At 37.8% G+C, this 20,853-nt stretch overlaps 1 protein-coding gene across 6 annotated transcripts in view; it reads left to right on the forward strand.

Annotated features, from left to right (window-relative positions):
• The window catches only part of kcnb2b (potassium voltage-gated channel subfamily B member 2b), a 101,963-nt gene that overhangs the window by 73,893 nt on the left and 7,217 nt on the right, over positions 1-20,853 (forward strand). The gene's annotated exons all lie outside the window — the stretch shown is intronic.

Raw genomic sequence — 20,853 nt, forward strand, 5'->3', positions numbered from 1 at the left:
TATTTTAGGTGCCAAATCAGTTGGAAACCTCGTAGTCACCCCCCAACCCCCACCACCGAGCACTGAACTGGACGATGGTGAGGGAGTCGCTGGAAAATATTTCAAAGTTAGTTTATCATGTTTTCAGTGAGCATTTACTTCTGGTCCAGCTCAATAGCGTTGACAGCCCATAGTGCCTTGCAAGAGTATTCACAACTCTTGAACTTTTCAACTGTTGTCATGTTAGAATCACAGACGTCATTTTTCTATGTATTGGTTATTTATGTGATAGACCAACACAATAGATAGAAAGTGGAAAATAATGCATTTTTTAAAACATTTTGCTTGTTTTTATAAAAAACACTCAAGTATGATATGCATTTGTATTTAGCAAATACACATAACCTCCTTCAGACATCACTTATTTAAAAAAAACTGTCCACCTATGTGTAATATAATGTTAATTGATCTGTTCTGTGTAGGTCTGAGAGGTTTGTTGGTGAAAATTAGTGAAGAAACAGCATCATAAGAACCAAAGAGGAAAACAGAGATAAAATTGTGAAGACATTTTTAGCATTGGGCTCCAAAACAATAATAATATCTCATGGCTCAATCCATCATCCACAAGGCCAAAACTGACAGACTGGCCAAGTAGAGCGTTAATCATAGATGTAGCCAAGAGGCCCAGGGTCTCTGTAAAGAAGCTGCTCCAATGGAAGAATATGTCGACTTTACAGCTGGTATTTGCAAACTCCAGAAATCTTTGGGGAGGCAAAAGGAAAGTTATTACTGAAAGAAGGAAAGGAACAAATAAAAAGAGAGTGAAAGACAGATTTAAAAATGAAACCAAACATCACTGAGTGTTATGTATGATTTTGTATTGGTTTAACTAAAAACATAGTGAAATTCATTGTAGTTTTGAGTTGTAGCAGGACTATTTCTTTTGAACAACAAATGTTTTTATTTGCACATGCAAACAATATAAAACCATAATACAAAAACCTATGACATTATAATATAAATAGCAAGCTAGAATAAAATAGTCAAATACAACTAAAATTTTCAAGAGTCAATCGAAATCACATACCATTTGAAATTAGCATTAGTTTTAAATCTTTTTTTTAAAATAATAAATGTCGGTAGTAAATTGAAGAGCTTGAGGTAAACTGAGAGCCCTCTATACTTAGGTGTACTGTGCCTAATTGCTGTTTTGCATAATGGTAAGTAAAAGTTGCAGGGTCTTGTTGAACAAGTGTGAATATCAGAATACTTAGAAAATATTTGAAAAATTGTTGGCAAATCAGTAGCCAAATGTACATGCTTATACAAAAAAGGAGATTAAAAATAAAAGTTCACATTAAACACAGTCAAGATCTTGTGTTTTATAGAGAGAGGAACAAATGAAGTCTATTCAAAACAATTCTTATTCTAAAACATTTCTTTTGAAATAATCTCAGGGAGACATAACTGATATGTAACATGTAAAAATATCAAACTATCCTAGAGAATGAATGCTTTTACTGCAACATAAGTACTAATCTGGGTTGTTTTTGCAAGGTAAGATAAACGAGACATATTTTAAGGAGCTTCTTAGCCAAGGTCGACTGGGTGAACATACTGTACTTGAAGTTTGACTTGACTGACAGCGATACTCAGAAGCACCAAATATGGTGCGGATGCGGCACAGACTCTTGGGGAGATTCCGTGGTCCTCCCACGCAAACTCGTGTCCACAGCTTTTTGTGGCAATGTGCAACTCCCCACTGCTTCTAAACGACTCAGCAGACACACAGTGTGCAACCTTTTACACCCACTACTGATCATGATGGCAGATTTTTAGCTGTGGTATTAGATTTTATGGAAATTAAAAATTATTCTAAGAGGATAAAGAAAACATTTGGGTCTGTTTTCACAGCTGGCGTGTGCATGGGTGTGTGTGCGTGTGTGTGTGTGTGTGTTTTGGAATAGAAGTGAAAGAGGGTAGTGCAGCAGCATAGGATATTTTTACACATGTCCTCAGACAAACATCCATGTGTCATCTTTGCCTCGGTTCTTTCCTCCATTCAATGATTTGATAGTCTCCTCTTTTATTTCCCTGTTGTTATCTTTCTATTATTAGTTATCTCATTTTATCCATGTTGCAGACACATTCAGACATCACAAATTATTTACTCTTTCTGGGAATCACAGTACGTTCAGAAATGAGTGCAGTGTCATTTGTAGTCATTCACTATATGAACAAGTTTTTTAACTATTTTTTTTCCTTTGGGATCAACAAAAGTCTTTGAACATTTACTTCCAAATACATAGCCAAACTTAGCCCACACATCTCCAAATAAAGATAAAATGAAATCTATATTTGATCTTTCAGTGAGGGAGGTTTGGCATTAAATCTCTGCATTCACTAGAATCAAAGTAATAGCACACTCAGGGAAAACTATCTCAATGCATTTGTTTTACTGCAACATAATGATTAAGGGAGATTGATTTTTAAAGTCCAGTTTGTGACACGTATTGTGTTTTAATTGCTCACTGGTCATTGATAGTCAGCATCTTTCCATGAAAGGAAAATTGGATTTAAGTAATTAAAAATTTAGTCATGGGAATGTCTTCTGCTTGCTCGCAAATGCAGGCATTGACATGTTCTGTGTCGTCTGCCATCAGTTCATTTCCCGCTGTGGCCCCACTCACACAGGAGGGGGAGAAAACTGCTTGTTTGTCGAGCTGGCTATCATCAGTATCTGCCTTGTTTGCACTCTTCATCTTGAGTGCAGGGCACTTGAGTTTGCCATGACTGCCAAGAGTCCTCCTAAAGATGGCTTCTGCAACCCTTTTTTTTTTTTTTATTGGCCCAAAGTGGAGACGTAAGGAAAAACAAAAGATATGTCATTGTGTGTCGGTGTGTTTGCTTCAGATTCGGTCTGAAATAGGTTGCACGGAGAGAACAGGTGGGAGGAGAGGCAGTGTCCGTATTAGAGGAGGGGCACGAATTACGTGACACTGAAAGCATAGCTGTAATAAGCTCATCATCCTTCTGCTTTGGGCATTGCATCTTATCGTACCACGTTGGATCAAGTCTGTTCCAGATGACGCCAGCTGGTGTTGACAGTCAGCAGTGTAAATCATGGTGTGTGGGGTTGAATGGTTCTCATTCTGTGCTTTCTGATGTAGCTGCTTTTGATTGTTTGCTTCTTTAGCAAGGGTTGTCTTGAAGATTATTTTTATTTGGGCGAAGCTATACAACAGAAGAATATAAGCATTTAATAAACAGAAAAGTGAAATGCAAGCCATAAAAGAAAGCTGTTTAAAGAGTTAAGTATAGTTATTCAGGGTTTTATTTTGCCTTTTTAAAATGTGGCCCAGAAGCCTTTTAAATACCTCAGTTTACTTTGAAGATACATTGGACCCCTGGTGTAACCTCTTACATGTAAAGTAACATTCCGCCCATTTGTTTCAACTTCCCAAGCTACATTTTTGATTGGGTATTTCAGATATGTTTTATGAAACATATGCAAATAGGTGGGTTTTCCATGAATAATTTGGAGTCGCGTTCCGCAGAATATTGAACTGTGAACGACTCCATCTGTCTGCCAGCACACTCGGCTGCATCCTCTCACTCTTTGTGATTTATATCAAACAAATAGGTGAAGATTTGTTTGATACAATAGTCACAGATTTTACTGTTATAGCCTTAAAAAGAAAAATGTTACAGATTTTTAAATTATTTTGGATTCAGTAGTTGTTTTAAATTTAATAGTTTGCTACAATATGCAGTTTTCCTTTTCTGTATTTTTGCTCAAGTTGACCATTCATCAACATCTTTTGTCGGAAATTTTTAAATCTGTTTTAGCTTTTGAAAAAGCTAAATTGAGGCTTTTCTGTTGTAGAGGAGATTGAATCAAATTCTATTCTTGTAAACATAATGAAAAATGATGTCCAGCGTTGTGTAAAAGCCTCATGTTGATCTCCGTTATTGGCTTAATCTAATTACAAGCCATCTATCCACCATCTCATTCACATTTAAAATTGTTACACAGATTATATTTCCTTAATAATCCAAGCCACATCATACATTTTCAAAGCAATGTCATGGATGGACGTAAAATCCCATGGGATACTAGAGATAAAAATCCGTTGTTTTTTTCTTCCCTCTTACACATTTGCATCACATTCTTCTTTCTAGTCTTAAAAATTAAGACTTCTTTGTTTTTCCTTTAATTAGCCTCCTCAGTTACATGGGGTAGAATATGAGACTGACATGGGGAGAGAACAAAGGTCCTGTAGAGGTTTCTCATGAAGCAAATGGAGACAGAGTAAACAAGAGGATCTTTCCGAGGGGATTGTCGTGATGGAACGCACTGCAGTCGCAGTGCCAAGGCTAAAGCCTGTGTTGTTCATGTGGCAACTGTTCTTAGACTTCCAGTGACATCAGGGTGTTGTCCGCTGTCCCAGGCCTAATTTAACCACAAAGGGTGGCTGCTGTAGGATCCTCTGTTCCTGTTTGTCAAACTGGGACCACTGATGCCAGCAGTGACATCACCGTTCAGATGCACAGGAAAGCTTTTAAACCCAAAACACCTGGACCCAGCCGTGAATAGCAGAAAACCTGCACGAGTGCCATTGTTGTATCTTCCAAATGAATTGTATTTGTTTCTGGTTCAATGAGAATGTTGGAAACTAACAAATCTTAATTATGAAAGGAAGAAAAAAAGAGCTTGAGCTCTGACTCATTTAGGCAGTAATTGAGTGAGACCTTTATGAAATACTTACATTTACATCTGCTTCATGTAACAGTTAATTAAATACAATTTCCTGCTAATTTTTAAGGAGAATTTTGAACCATGTTTTTAAAGTAAAACACTTTGAGAAATGGGAGCTAAACAGTAATGAAAAAAAATAATAATAATAAAATAAAACTCAATATTTGACAGCTATCGTGGGATTTTCTAAGAGTATGTTTTTTTCCCACTGTGGTTTGCTATAATGGTAATACATAGTGTAGCTTGACAAGAAACAATTAGAAGAGGCCAACACAAGACATAACAGCCTTCTAATGTTTTACATTTCCTGTGGTTTGCAAAGAGGTGCATAATTTACTGCAGCTTCTCAGCCATTTATGTCCAAATGCCAAAATAATAGCACACATGCAGACACTGCTCTTACCATGAGGTTAATAGCAAGAAAGTGTTTTATGTTTGAATTTACAGCACCTTTCAAAAGTTCTCCTATCCCTTGAGATTTTTTGCACTGATTAATAGGCACTTAGAGCATTGTTAGATTTCAGATTAATGATATCACACACCTCTGACCATAAAAGAGACCAGCAAGTCTCTTCACACAGGGAACTTGGGTATAATCAACATAAAGTAGGAATACTGGCCTGTTCTGAATGCTGATGTCTAGTTAGAACAATCTGGCAATGTAATAATGAGGCAAAAAGGTGATATGAAGTGTATTTAGCTTAAAAACAAACTTGAAGGAGCTATTAACCTCTTTGTGTTATTATTCAGTTAGATTTTTTTTGTTATTCGTCTCCGAATTTATTGCTTTACAAATGTGTCACATTCTGTCACTTACATGGGTAAAAGACCAAAAAAAAAATCATATATAGTGTCAAGATATGGCAAACTCATAGAAACTTATACAAAGTGACTTGCTGACGTTTTATGCTAGTTTGTCCCATTTGTTGTTTGCCTCACGATAAAAATAAAATTAAATGATGCAAACCCTAAAATTATCAACTTTCACAAGACACTATATGATGGCAGTTTACTGGGATTTGGTACAATGGCTTAAAAATTTGCCTCCTTCTTTGAAAGATGGCTCTCCCCTGACTTAACTACTTCGTGTCGCCTCATGAGGATATTTTTATGTGTATTCAGATTTCTGCATCTGCAGGCAAATCAGCCCCGGAGGCAGTAAACAATGTTATCATCATGAAATGTTTGACTGTGTAATTTGGTCTCTTGCTGGGACTGCTCATGTGTTTCCAACCCTCTAATTCTCTCATCTCCCACCATCATCCCACACACTGGGCTGTATTAAGTGTGAAGCACTGCACTAAACTTGTGCATTGCAAAAGCAAATTGCTGAATTGCTGAGAATGCTGCTCCTCCTCTGCTTGCGCGTCGCTGCCGTTTTGGACATTGCATATTCATGAGTATTCATACCATTCATTGTGAGGATGAATGTGGATAACTGTAATAGGATTTGAAGTCTATGTTTAGCAGTCCGTCACTCTTTCCTTCACATTAGAGTTAATAAATAATCTGATGCGCATCTGACTTATTTTAGCCTTCCGTTCCGCCTGTGTGGAAACGCTCTCTGTGTTTGCGGAAATGTTACGGGGGCTTATTGTCTTGCACACGGAAAGGTTCAATAATCTTGTACCCGCTCAAATGCTGCCGTGCTGATTACCTGATTTCACTTGACAATAAGCCACATGGTCACAATGACTCACAATATACTAATGTGCTTGCAATGTGCGGACACACACAAAGCACAAGTCATTACAAGAGAAGAGTTTCAAATCAGACAGTATTGTTCCTGTCGAGTGCAGAGGAACAGAGTTTTATTAATGATGCTAAAGCCTGGACGCCTGTTGTCCTGAAGCATCCAGAACATGCTGGTATGTTTATATTTAGTACCAGGAGACAGATGAGCACGGGTTGGCTGTTAAAACTGCTACAGGGAAATTGAGCTTTTACTACAAGGACTTTGTAGTAAAAAGTCATGCAGCTGTTGACATTCCCTCCACTGATCATGATCATCTTTAAGTCTCAAAAGCTCATACATTTATAAAGATGCTTGTGATTTTATTGGTGAAAGTGAAAGGAGGGTATTAAAAAAATCTTTTATTCAGAGTGAATAAAAAGTCTTAAATCATACTTTGGTTTTATGAGCACAAAGAAGGCTTCCTGTCATTTATAGGATTAACCATCTGTCCTTTATAGTGGTTGGCTCACAACAACTAATGCCTTTTCTCACATTATTTATTATGGATTTTTTATATTTTGCATTATGAATTTTTCTGTTAACTGCAAATAAATAAAGTTGCAGTATATTTTTTCTAAAACCACTTGTAGCTATATCAGTAAATATTAGGACTGTAGTGATGACACATGAGGCATCTTGTCTGCTGTGTACAAGACAGAGTGAAACACAAAGTTGAATTCCTGAGAAGAAGACAGGACAAGATTTTAAAGTTACTTTCAAGAAAACTCCAGCAGTCTTTATTTTGCATTTTTATTGACTTTTGCCACCTGACAAATGGTCTGTCTTTTACTGATTTATATCTATGACATCAGACCTTATTAGTGTGCTGCAACTAAGTACAGTTATCGTTTTCCACTTACTAACTAAAGCGTTTGCTGGATGTAGCTCAACATGCCCCTAGACAAACCTCCATGTGGCGGTGCTTTCTGCCTCCTACCGGATCTAAACAACTGAGCATTATGTACATGTAGATGCTATGTTTTTGCCATCGTTTGATGAAAGAATGCTTTTTCTAAGGACAGCAAACTTAGAAAAATACCCCTCATTTTGAGACTGTATCATTGCCCTCTTCACTGTTGCAGTGTCACAGCTCACAGTCATCCGTCAGTGTTTTTGGGTGTGTGAATTGCAAAAGCGTCCTCATTTGGATTAATTAAACCAAATCTCCCGTGAAGAGCTTGGAGGCGTAACTATCGCACTCTTCCAAGGACAGACAGGCTATCAATATCCCCCAGACTCCACCACAACACCTCCCACTCAGATGTATACACACACATGTATAAAAACAGCTCTCACACACATAGACATGTCTCAATCTAATGTCTTGGAAACAGTCACCCCAGCCCACTGATGATCACTGTGCTCTGCTGTGGAACAAAAGCAGTGAAACTCTCCATTATTACAGTTTCCTTATCAGCTCCCCCTGCTTGCCTTGACCACGAAACAGCATTGAGCTCAATTGCTCAGCCGTTTATACCACTTTTTTTTTCATTGTCACATTTCTATTGTGTGTTGGCTGTTCTTTTGTTACTGACAACCACAGAGTATGATCCAGCATGAGTCATTACTAAAGTAAACATCAGTGCGCATTGTGAAGGAGAGAACTACAGGCATTGCTCTGAGCCAGAAGGGGTTGCCCCAGCGGAGATGATTGCTGAAATTTCTTAAAGGTGTATAATTTTGCAAGCGTACGTGCAAAAATTATTTTTAGAAGCAATGTCAGATCTCACTGGCGAGAGAAATAAATTTTCCATGTGGTGACAGCTGCCTCCCAGACATGAGAACCAGGGATTTCATTCACAAGTTTCTATGGTTACGGCAACAAGCGTCAATATGTCAATGACACCACATTTGCTAGGCAACCTTCTTTCACCTTCCATGGAGAAAGTTATGTATAAGTGATAAAACATGACTTAAATAAGATATAAGCCGGTGTGGAGCTCAAAGCGCTTGGGAATTAAAAAGTAACAACAAGACTGAGTGATCTCATAAACAGTGGCTCTTCATTGTATTTCCTCATTTGTTATTTTTTGTTGCCTTAGTGTTTGTTGTTGTAGCTGTCTGTTCTTTGAGGGTTTATTTAGTTGTTTAATCACCAGGCGGCTCGGGTGCTTGTCTCATCTTCCCTCCCGCATCAGCCTCACTCATGAATATATTCATGAAAACATTGTGTGAGTGAATATCATTAGAAAGGAAACCGTATCATTAGTGTATTTGGTCCACATAAATCCCTTGCTTTGGGATCATGTTTTGGTATGAGTCTTAGTACAGCAACAAAAAGAATAACTACATCTTAGAGTGAGTTGTTGCACATGTTGTAAGAACGTTGTAAGAAGTAGGTCCTGGGTATGGTGTTGCAAGCTCTCTTCAAGTACTTTCTCCCCCAGTCCACACATGTATGTTAGCTTTCATCTGTCTCTTTAAGTTGCCCTTAAGTGCGACTGTATCTTACATTTTCATGAAAATAGCTCAAAATAAAAATAAGCAAGGATTTTTTATTCAACCACATCAAAATGAAAGGGTACACAGAAGTCTCTAACTACTCCTGATGTGAAAATAGACCATTAAAAACACTCATCACTTACCTAGTATGTATTTGGATGCCTTGCGTTTATTATTGGGAGCCTGACACTTTATGTCCTCAACAGTTCTGTGTGTCATCACTACCAGCTACCCTTGCATTGCTTTGGGGTGGAATGCTTTATATTGTGTCGTCTGTCACGTTTGTGTGTCGTAATAAATGTATCAAATCATCTTGAAATGAGAGTCGCGGTGGCCCGATTTTTTATTTATTTTTTGTTTTGTTTTGCCTGGATGAATAGTCCGGACTGTGCTTTTGTTTATGATTTTGGATTGCTGTAGCATATTTGTGTTAACGCACTGAGAAATTAATTATAATGGTAAATCTCCTGAGAGACAGTTATTGCTGCACTTTCAAGAAGTTATCAACATTAGCATCTTAATCGTAGTAGATAACTGGCTTAGGTACAAAAGTGTTATTGATATACACATGCAACAAGACGCAGGTGACAAAATTTGTACCATATGGCATTTGAGGTATGAATTAGGCGTTGGAGGCAAGGAGAAAGTTGCATTTTATACTACTGCCCATTTGTCCTCTGAATGGTGTCCACTTTGAGTGATAACCTGACTGCTATTATTTTCATTAAATCTCTTGTCAAAAAATGCAAACTATCCCTTGAAGAAGGATTTTATTGTAACGAAATACCAAAGAGAACAAGTTCTATAAAGATAGATTTGAGATGGATGCTCTGAGGAATGCAAGGGATGCCGCCACTGAAAGAGTTTAGGGTTGTGCATTCTTTCTTTCATCTTTCTTGTTTATTCTCAATTTGGATTAGCTGAGTCCTCAGTGACTGCTATTTCCCAGCAGTCTCGAAACAAAGGGTTGAGGGGAAGGGCGAGAGGGAGCGAGATAGAGAGAAGTGTATATTTCATTTTCTGTGAGAAGGATAGAGGGTGTAACCAAGGGATTATCACTCTGTTTGTGTCAAAAACCTAGCAGGAAACCCTCCAACCCCCTCACACCCTACCTTCAACTAACCTTCTTACACATATGGAGAGGAAGGAACAGCTCCCTCTAGTGGACAGAAGCTCGCCTCATGGGACATTTGAGGAGTAACTGGTCCATTTCCAAACACTCTTAAAAGTAATTATAGATTTTGCATGTATAATAAGGTGTTAGAGGATGATGTTTCTGCTTCCACATTGTGCCACCATCCTGCTCCTCAACGGGCTCCTGCACAAGTCAGTAAAACTCTTAGCAAACCAGGAAATCCAGTATTTAAATCTCAGAGCTTCTTTCCACTGGACTTGCGTTAGCAGGGCTGGGAAACATCTCCATGGTTACACAGCTTGAATCAGACAGTAAGGTGACACATAGTCATTGAAGATAACAGAGGAATTAGAAGAAGGGGCACTCTACTTTTTTCATCTGTTGAATCGGATGGTGTGCAGTTTAGAGAGAAAACATACAAAGTGTACAAGCTATTAAAGACATTGCAGGAAAATCTGTAAACTATGCCTCACTGTGTTTTGTGTGCGCTCTTCTCTATGCATATGTGTGTGGGAGGTGCAGGGAAGAGCAAGCTTCTCCTCTGAGGTTTTCCCAGTTTTTATCTGTGAAGGAAAAGCACCCCGGAGATGTGGCTCTTATTTGAGTTAATTTCTGGAAAGCACCCCTCACAAGGGGGGAAAAAAAAAGGCACTTCTGAGTATTTACCACGACTATCCCACCTTCCCATCCTCCCACAGCTTAGACGGATGATGTTATCTGTAGACTCAGGGGTAAGACCACGGAGAGCTTGTAAGAAATCTTGCTCGTGTCGTTATCTGCATACATACAGGAACGCTCTGGAACTCCCCCGTAAGACATTTGCAGCGCTCAGAGCATCATAAATATTGAGACGTATGTGATGTGGGTTAGTTCGTCCTTCCTTGGGACTGAGAAAGTGTCGGTTATGGCATCTCCGGCGCAGGAGGGAGCACCCTAAGATGTAATTATACATAACCCTGCTGACTGCTCTCATTTTTTCCCCCTCTGTCACACATAGGAACACCCACACTTCTCTGCAGGAAAGCGGATGAAAATTACTCAAAACATGAGAAAATGATCATTGTGGTTAATTTGTTTTCTTCTGGTGTTATTGCCTCTGAGTATTGGTTTAATGATCTTTCATGCATTCCAAAGCACTGCAAGAGGCTTGCATATAGATGTGGAGTATTCATCTATAAATACACTTATTGTTGGGCTTTCCTGCTGCGATAGGTGGCATGTGTCAAAGTAAGATCCACGTGAAGGGCAGCACACAAGGTTTCCAAGTAGAACACAGCTTTGAAACCACATGACTATTGCCAATTGCGTCACCTGTCAGTGCTTTTGTTGTGCTCATATAGTTACATGTGTATGTGCATGTACAAATGGTGATTTCTGTAGCAGGGAAAGTTGGAGCTATAGTCTACTTTGAGTTCTCTCTTCTCAGAAGCATTTCTGAGGCTCATATAGGTTAATAAAGCTTCACGGCATGAGTGCTGAAGGCTTGTTCTCCCTAGAAATGCACACATTCACTGGATTTTTTTGCTCAAACACCCAGCAGTGAAAAGACATAGTTTAAATTGATGTCAACTGGGAATATTTATAGATGAAGTATAACTACTGTATCATGAGAAAGATTTATTGCAAAGCTAAGTTATTGGCGAAGCAGTTCCACTGCAGATGGTGGCAAGAGAACAGAAAGAAACCTTGAATTTATTCACTGAGTCACAATAAACTTTGCAGTATCTTACTCTTATGTTTTATATTTGTCAACTTTGTGTGAATATGCATGTCCCAACTTACCTTAATTTGCTGATGTGACACCTGAATTTCCCCAGTGAGATGATGAAGGATATTTCTTCTCTATTCTGTTCTTTTCAATTGTATTATATTCTTTTCTTCTATTCTGTTTTATTTTACTCTAAAGCATTAATGTTTACCATTGGGATTTTATTACACATTTATGTATTGTGCATAATAATAGAAAGTAAAGAATTCTGTACATAGATTTCACATGTTTTTGTAAAATTAAAGTATTACAGCGAGGATATTGTATATTTTTTAGGCACATAGTGCTACTTTGTACCACAATCAAGTTACTATTGTACCTTTTGCCAGAAGTGTAGCTAAAAACGTCAATATTACGAGGACTAATCACAATGCTAACTTTAAATTCTGTTTATTCTTTGACATAAAGTTAGTTGCATATTATATGTGGGAACATTCTGCTCCAATTTGAATAGGAAGAATTTCTATAATTAATTTGCAAATTTGCTGAGAATGAGAAAGAAATAGCACCAGCACATTATTTTGTGCATACTATTAATAGACTGTTGTTGACCTGTAATCAAATCTGTTCTTATAGCTTTATTGAAGTGATATATTAAGGATGGGGCATCCTTGAGGTCTTTATTTCAGCTTCAAATGAAGTCATTATAGGCATGATTATTTAGGAAATTCTGGATTTGGAGTGGAGTCCAGCAGTATCTATCTACACTTTCATGCTATTCTTGGGGTGGTGATGTACCGGTAAATTTGTTTTTCTTTTTTTTTTTTCAACTTGTCTTGAAAACCCAACTGTACTTATTAAGATACAATATTTGTACATATTGTACAAATATATATGCAATATATTTGTACATATATTTGTACAATATGTGCAGAAAAAAATAATTTGACTCTACACGAAATCTGGATTCAGAGATTTTAGAAATTACACTAACCGATGAACACAATGTTCTCTTGTTTGTCCTAATTTGAATATTTGATATGTGATATGCGGTGAACTGGATAAACGACTATTCACATTTTCAATGGAGAGAGTGGTGTACATGCTAGACTCAGGAGGGAGGTTTCTTACACCTGCATGCTTGGTGTAAGAATTAAAGACATAACCATGATCCGTCTCTAGCTTTGGTTTTAGCAGAGAAATGCTTTCTGTAATCTACCCTCGCTGCAGCCAAGAAAATGTTTGCCTCGGGGTTATATTCACTACCTTCTCCGACTTGGCAGCAACGGCCACAGCGTCTCCCTGAAATTGTCTTGATGGAGTGCTCTGAAGCTCGAATGTGTGAGGTCTGAGTTTCTGCATCGCTGGGAATCTGGATCACAACTTGGTAATAAAAAAGAATTAAGTCTAACTAAGACTGATGCTGCTTGAGATGAATTTTAAGCACCCATAACTTATTTCTCATAATAATTACGCATAATAAATTTGTCATAGACAAAATCAATGTCCTGAAAAAAACATCTCTGTGTTTGGTTTTATTCATATTAACATAGCTGCCAACTGCAGTCAGCTTTACCAGACAGAACGGACTAAAATTTTCTTCATCCTGTATTTTACTCCTGTGCAGATTTTCCCCCATAGAAATCTTACAGTCCAAGTTGCATTTATGATTAGAAGGCAGCTTAGAGGATTCATTTTCCTCTGTCTGCTCCTTCCAACACTTAAAAAAATCACTGTGATTTTCTTTCAGTGCTACCATTAGATTTAATTGGAGCTGACATTAGAAAGATTTAGGTGGTGTGTCACATAAACTCACACGATTGCAGGTATTTTCAGTACATCTTGTCAACTAAGATGGGATTTTCTGCATGTGATGTTTCTACCTGCTAATCACAGACTTGTCATCTGGGTCAAAAGCTACTCTAGATTGTAATGGAGCACCCTGTGCTAACACAATCTAACTGTCCGTGTGTGTGTGGAGGCTTGGTTGTGTGAACCCGACAGATTAATGGATGCAGAATCTAAAAATATTGCATACAGTCTACTTTCTTTCATGCCTCTAATCAAAAGATATTTGTAATAGGTAGATAATACACAGAGATTTGAGATTTGAAGTTGATTTCAGATATCCACTGCTTGTACAATTTTGAACTATTTTAGTCATTTACAGTTTTTGGAAAAGACAAAAGAAATGTATATATTTAAAAGTATAGCATGGAAATCATATTTCTATTTAATACAACATTACAAAAAGAGCAGTCGCCTTATTTGTAATTTTAGAAGATGTACATTCATACCCAAAACCCAAAGACTGCTGACATTTCTAGATCCATCATATGCATAAGAGAAGTGGAAAGCTCAAAAGAACAAAACACCTTTCTGTCCTGTTATCGACTCTAAATGAATACTAGACATGTCTCAATATGTAGAAAGTGCAGCTTTCTTTTAAAAATCATTTTACATCTCTGTGCTGCCTCCCTGATGCTAATGATAGCTAAGATTGTGTGAAAACAGCAATCTACTCCAAAGAATTTAGAACCTTGTCCCGCATAATGTGGTACATTCACTGATCGGACAAAGATTAAAGTTTTGAGTTTCTCACCAGCTGGTCACCTGTCAATATTGAAAACAAATGGTCCCAAACCACAATTGCGCTACTTGTCTCTGCTTTCTCCACTTTCTCCATTGTCTGTAGTGTCATACGAGTAAGCAACAAACAAATATTTCTTTTTATTATCTAAAAATTTCCTTGAGAGTTGTGGAAGGATTTTAAAGAGGATTTTGGAAAACATTTTAATTTGAGCATCTGAATGATGCTCACACACAGCCTAAAACATTAGTTAAATCTGTCTGGTTTCTGTTAGCATTTAGCATAGATAATATTGAAGCACCAGAAAGGATTTGCGCTTCGATCAACAAACCATGTCAAACCGGTTGCTTTGCACAATTTTAAGCCCCCCCCCAAATACACACTATGGAGACAGACCCTCAAACTTCAATCAGATCATGACAATGCTGCTAACTATGGGTCCCAAGTGAATAATATAATCTATTTGACGGATGGCAAAATAAATGGCAAGTGACAGAGTATTGCAAATCTGTTATGCTGCGACAGATGGGTTACATCCTCAGCAATTACTGACTGCGCTGCTGTTAAAGGTACAAAATTGGCTCAATAATTTACATGAAATAAGAATTAATTGTCTTGCACCTTACTCCCCCTGGAGTCTCCAAAGATAGTACGGCAGATGGATCCTGCAATGACTTCATTCGATTTGAGTTTTTCATTTCAAACTCTCTGGGACAAGCTAACATTAATATTGTTCCAGTTTTACGTAATTTGTGTGGATGATTTTTAGCCAATTTTGTCCATCTCTTTATGAAACCAATTATTTTATCCACTGACTTTCAGCTTTAGAATTGAGAACTAAATTGCGATGGTTGTGGCGTCCTTCCAAACCCCTCTGAAGCTCAGAGAATCTGCTAAATAAAAAGTTGATGGCAACTTGATACAACCACCCAGTTCTTTCTTACCATGTGTGTAAAGTATTTGGAAAGGAGCCACAGTAAAGGCCCTTGGCCAGCAGAATCTTGACATGGTGGGATGGAAAAACAAGGAGTTCTTCCTCTCTTTGTCACTGATTAATATCAGCTCGCTTTATAAGCAATACATGCAAGTCATACTCAAACTATCCGTGCTTTGTAAGCCTGGCTTTAGGGATGAGTCAGGTTCCTGAAAAATAATGACGCATTTGCTCAGTGCTATCAGTAATTGTTAGTAATGGCTTATATTAGACATGGGATTCATACCTTGCTATTCTTGGATACTTTCAAACTTTTTCCACACTGTTGAGCCAATGAAGATACACCATTTAGACTTTTTAAGGCCAATGACATCTTCTGTTTTTCTCTGAAGCCTGACCCGCTGATTGTAATAGATTTTTGTAATGGAACATCACAAACTCTATAAATGTTATTGTAAATGGCCTTTACTTGTACATTGAAGCTACAGCTGCCCTTAGAGAATACTACTAATTAAAAAAAATTATAAAATAAACCTAATAAGTAATAAGAAATTACATATCTAGTAATTTGAACATCTCCTGATAGCTTGGTCTGTTTTCTTGGATTGCTTATCCACTTTGATGGAGATAGAATGAAGTGACAGACATTTATTCCCGCAATTCAAATCAATTCATTTTGTTATTGCATATAATGCTGCCAAATAAGTTGGTACCATTGATGAGTTGGATTATTTGCTGATTTAATGGTGCATTACTATTAAGACTTTCACAGACAGTGGGCTATAACTAGCTGTTCATGTTTATTGTAGCTTCATAAGAATGACCACACAGAGGAGTCTCAAACTGAACTCGGTATTAAATGACTTTGGATCATTTCAAATAAAACATGCTTTTGCTCACATTTGTACTAGTTTTCTTATTTATAATCCTATTGGATATTCATCATGTACTTTCATCATAATTAACCACAGCTCACAGTTTTTTTTACATGTTTAGCTAACTGTAATAAAAAGTAAACATGTTAAAAATTCAAGTTTTAACTTTGACTGAATTTGGAAAGTCAACCTTCAGCTAGTTAACTTACTGAATCATTAAGTAGACTAGAGAGCATGTATCCGGTGTATGAATGGAAATTTTAGACTTCAAGTCCAAGTTGTACCTCAAGAGAAAATAATTAATTTTGTTTAGTAAGCAGAACATTACTGATCATGCAGACCCACAGCTGTGCATGGTTTGACAATGCCATCACACTAAAAGAGATAGTCCCAGAAGTAATGAAATACCACAGAGGTCCTGGGATCAATCTTCATTAGCATAGCCATAATCACTTGGATTGATTCTCCAGCAAAAAACAATTATCATACCTGAAGATTCAGTCGATTTGTCCCACACAAATTGAAGATGCACGTGCCCAGAGGGGAGAGTGTGGACTTCAGAGGTGGACCTCCATAAGAGGTCTGAGAACAGGCACAGTATCTATAGGGGCTCTTTGCTCAGCTTCCAGAATCCGATGTGTACACAATCGATTACATTATCAGAGGTGGCAGACGGATCATCAGTGTGATGCAGTGTGTTTTCTTTCTCACGACCTTTCCTCATCCTGAGAGAGAAGGAGGCAGGGACGATGCTCCAAGAAGTGAATTGTAAAGGCGACCACTGCGCTGTCACTAATGACAGGACACTTCTAGAGGAATTAGTGCTGCCATTGAGCAGCACTAAGGTCTTGAAGAAGAAGGAAAGGAATGATATTTGCCATTTGAAGATTTGTGATTAGAGATGACAGCTGGTTGAAAAGGTGGTGAAGAGACACTTGAGAGGGCTCTTAGCACAGCGACTCTTGCATGTTTTCCCTTCCAGATCACTACACTTCCTCTTAACACTTTTTAAGAAGCTGAGGGATAGTACTAACAGCATCAAGAAGACAGCTTATGGTGATGGTGGCTAAGTCAGATCCACTCCTTATCCAGTACGTGTAAAAATTTTTAATTCTTATATCTGATAGGGATTTTCTGAATGTTTTACAAAACGGAATCAGGAAAGGCTTGTGTGCATTCATATTTTTACAGTTCTTTACTCTGAAACTCCTAAATGAAAGTTGAAGGCGTTTTAGGGCGATTTTATCTCGGTTTAAATAAACAGTTTTGTGCTTTTCTTCTGCAAGGACAGTCCTGGCATTCTCTTTGGCTGTTCTAATCTAAACTACAGAGCTTATATCTGAGGATATTTACTCGGTAGAATTGTGTAGTCACGGTACAGATGCATACAATGTCTTTTAGATTTTACTTAAAAATCATTTTTCTTTCCATCTCACGATTGTCTCCTAATTTTATTACATTACAATTTTGTTGCAACATGACAAAATGTACAATTTTGCTAGGGACTTCTTGAGATATCTGTGTTTTACAAAACGCTCAAGAGTAAAAGAGTAAAGTATTAAGGGAAACTCATCAGATTGTTGTGTAAAACTAAGCCGTGTGACTTGCAAAAAAAATCTCCCTTTCTGTGTCCATCTGTCTTCTGCTTCATATTTTAAATCTCAACATAACCCAGCTCTCCGTGCAAAGCAGTCTCTGCTGCGGTGCAGTAGGTAGAGAGGAAGTGCAGCGGCTAAAGTGGTCATGGACAATTAAGGCACGGTGCACACAACCTAATCATCTGAGAACATTTCCATTCTGTCTAAGCCAATCAGGTCTCATGACCAGCCTGTCCCCGACCTGACTGTGACTTTTCCCTCTCACCATGAGAGGAACATTTCAGAGACAGTGGGAAAGAGACTTTAATCTGAGTTACGTCTTTATTAGAGAAAAATAAGCATGATGAATTAATTTAAGGTGCTCCCTAGATTAAGCAGTTAGTGGAAAACACAACAGAGTTGCATAGAGATCAAAAGGTGGTTTTACTCTTTGAACTCCTGGCAAGAAAATAACGCCACAGATTGTCAAGCTCAATCAAATATCTAATATCTTCCTCCGTCTCCTCTCTCTTTCAGCCCTCATCCTGCAGGTCACCCTCAGGCTGAGTGACTTTGCTGATCTCCTTTTTTTGTTTTTTTTTTCTTTTTAATCCACCATGCACGCCATTTGATGCTATTCTTAATGCTGCAGCACATGCAAATCAAGGGGTGGGGGGCGGGAAGGAGACTGAGTAATTGATCCTCTTAACTACTCCCACTCAGTTACAGCACAGGTTAATGCAAGTCACCTCAGGACTGTTCATCCCCACACACCAGCGCCAATATCGGTGAGGAAAAGGGGTGAATATGTGTGCCAGATGAGTCCCTAGGTGGCCCACATCTGGTCATTCTGCACTTTTAAGTGTCCCCTGTGAAGCTTTTATTAGTAGAGATCATAAAGACAAGCTGGTCTCTCAGAAATGAGTGCTTTAATATACTGCAAAGCGTGTCGTACATTATGTGAAAAATCTGCATTGTGAGCATGTATGATTTTACCCAGAATGTTTCCTGCTTGTATTTCTTTTCTCCATACTTAGAAACACCCGTGAAGGCCATCTGAGTAACTTGGCAACCAGACATGAGCTTCTAACGAGCTTGCCAAAAAGTTTCAGGGGGCTGTGGATGTGAGCCGTGTCCTTACCATGACTCCACATTTTTTTCTTCAGCTCTGTGCCAGCGCTGCCTGGTTTGCCTCTCTTAGCTGCTAATTGGTTTAACCTAATCAGGACCAGCATTTAGTGATAACACTTCCTCTGCTGAGCCATCATGCTGACTTTTCTACACAGTGCCTTGCGAAAGCTAATCATATGCCTGAACTTAATGCAGCCAGAAATCTTGTGATGTTTTCTGACTCTGCACAGGGGCAGAACATTTCTTTTAAAATCCTGGTAACTATCTACGCAAAGTAAAAGAGATAAGCACATAATGTTTAGGCAGATTTATTTGTACGTGGAACGCTTTTACATATGTATTGTTGTTGAATTACCTTGATTTAGTGGCACCCAAATCAAGGTGGTTGGACACATATTCAAGTTAATTTATGGTTTTTAAATGTCGCAAATCTGTATGCCATATTTTTTTTTTCTTCTCATTTTCACATCAGGGGGTTCCTTTGATTTTGATCTGTCACATAAATAAAGCCAGTGAAATAAAGCTGAAGATTTATACTACTGTCATGCAGTACAATGGCTAAAAAGTTTAAGGTGTATGAGTACTTTTTGAAGACATTGAATTTTTTATTCTTTACTTCATTTGAGAGAAGACATTTACCATTCTTGGTTCATTTCAATGGATAGTTGAAATATCTCTGAAATGTCTGGTTTTGAAACGTTCTAAAATACTTAAGCTTCCACTTATATTACAATTTAATAGCAGCTAATTTAATGAATTTTCAGAGGAGATTATGTAATTGTCTCAAAAGTTCTGAGCATAAATTTATGTAGGATCATCTGTGTGTTCTGCAGCTAAATGTGGTTTGTGATTTGTATTCAGGGTGACGTGACTGAGGCTCTTCAATCTCTCTCCATTAGACTTTAATAGGTTTTTTATTGCACAGGTCACAGAGGACTTTGCACAAAAGTATGCAAATTTTTACGTGTGGTGGATTTTGGTAGAAGTTATACTGCAGTGCTTCCCTTACTGTAGGATGGAAACTATTCACCTTTGGGGGTCGGGACAGAGAGACCAGCAGAGATGAGTTAAGAGAAAAATGGACGTCAACTAATCCCTGTGGCTTGGCAAGTAGCCGGGTATAAAGCAGAGTTCTGGATGAAAAATTCAGCTTGTCTCATGTGAAGTGACATTCAAAAGCAATCCTCCTCCCTCACTTGATTGCTCATTTTATATATCTCAAACACTAGACAAGACATCTGGGGCCAGCTTTAATCAATCGCTGTCAATAAATCCCGGTATAGATAAGTGCTGCCACTTAATCTCACCCCATGCCGACCTCTAGGCCAGATGTTCTTAGCTTTTACAACTGAGCCCACAATGAAAAATGGTTGTCTGAGCAATGATTTCAGATGTGAAGTGTGCAATTTCTTTTCTAAAATTGAAACAAGAAACATTACTGTGACCGGCAGGAGTTTAAAAGATTATTATGGGTTTATTCTACTGTCTCAAACAAAATTTCTCTGAATAAATGTAGAAATTATAACATTGCCCACTGTCAAAGTAGTGTGACTGAAAATGTGCCAACTGATCTCTACATGTGGCTGGTGAAAGGGTTACTTTTGTTACTTAATGATTTCATTGCTTTATAGGTTAATAAAGTATAACTAACATTAGTGGATATGAACTTGCACTGTCTAGTTCTTGGCCATAGTACTGACTATGCAGCAGTTTGCATTCAACAAGATGAGATTTTATTCATTCTTTGACCATTTCGAAGAGTCTTTTAATATTTATCTTACAGTCTACTGTAAGCAATTGCGCTTATGTGCAGGAAGGTATTTTCATTTAATCATGAGTTATAATTTGTCACATTTTATAATCACCACTGGCCACACAGGTGGAGCAGAACCAAAATAAATCAAAATAGATTAACATAGTTATCAGACACAATTAAAACCTTTAGGGCAACAGGGTGAGATTTTTGTATGTATAATGGATTTTTCATC

Source organism: Gambusia affinis, linkage group LG21 (genome assembly GCF_019740435.1).
Source record: "Gambusia affinis linkage group LG21, SWU_Gaff_1.0, whole genome shotgun sequence".
NCBI classification, from domain to species: domain Eukaryota; kingdom Metazoa; phylum Chordata; class Actinopteri; order Cyprinodontiformes; family Poeciliidae; genus Gambusia; species Gambusia affinis.